Genomic DNA, 1029 nt, shown 5'->3' on the forward strand with positions numbered 1-1029 from the left:
ATCTCTATGTGTCTGTGTGTCTGTCTGTCTGTCTGTCTGTCTGTCTGTCTGTCTTTGTTCCTTCACTGAACAGCTTTAATCTTGTCTACAAAAGTTTCTCTTCTCAAACTTCCACCACCCCCTCCCCAACCCTTTCCGGACAGATCGCCATATTTATTAGTTTGATCTGTTAAAAGTTTTCCAGCTCTTTCCACCACATAAGACAATGTCACAAGAGCTCTGCGACCGGCGTCCGTGCTGTATCGGCTAGCCTAGTCGCCGTGACACGCCGGAGACACGAGTTCAATTCCTGAGCGTTTTGGGGGATTAAAAAATTTTTTCGTAAGTGCTTTCGGCGCTTGAAACTGCATAAGGTCATATGAGCGCGCGGGACACATTAAACTTTTTCAGTTTGTAGGAAATTTTGAATTTTACCCTGGTGGCGGCCGAAGCCTACTCTTATCAATTTTGGACAACCAAGGGATCTTTAATGGGCGCAATTTGCACACGGGACCTCCGAGATTTTTCGCCATTGTCCGAGAAGGCAAGGTGAAGATCTTTCCAACGAGAAGACCAGGGGTGTGGCTGAAAGACAGCAGTAAGAAGGAGCCAAGGAGTAGTAGTAGAAAGGCTGCAGAAAGAGTCAGGAACCCAGAGGAGGGGGGCAAAAGAGGTGAGGGGGTGGGGGCAGAAAGAGGAAACGAAAGCAGACGCTTTTCTCCCAATCACCTTAATACCTCCCCCATACTCTTCTCCCCTCCTCCACCCTCTCCTCCCCTCCTCCACCCTCTCCTTCTCCTAAGCTTCACCCTCTCCCTCTCCCCATCCCCTCCTCCTCCTCCCCTCGCATCCCCTTCTTCTTCAATACCCCCCACCCTTCTCATTTTTGAATCCAAACCCCTACCCACCTTCTTTCACTCTTCATTTCTTTCATCCACCTCCCTCCTCCCAACTCTCAACCCCCAAACAAACACACACACACACACACATACACATACACACACACACACACACACTCACACACACACACTCACACACACACACACTCAC

This window comes from Aplysia californica, unplaced genomic scaffold (assembly GCF_000002075.1).
Source record: "Aplysia californica isolate F4 #8 unplaced genomic scaffold, AplCal3.0 scaffold00464, whole genome shotgun sequence".
Classification (NCBI taxonomy): domain Eukaryota; kingdom Metazoa; phylum Mollusca; class Gastropoda; order Aplysiida; family Aplysiidae; genus Aplysia; species Aplysia californica.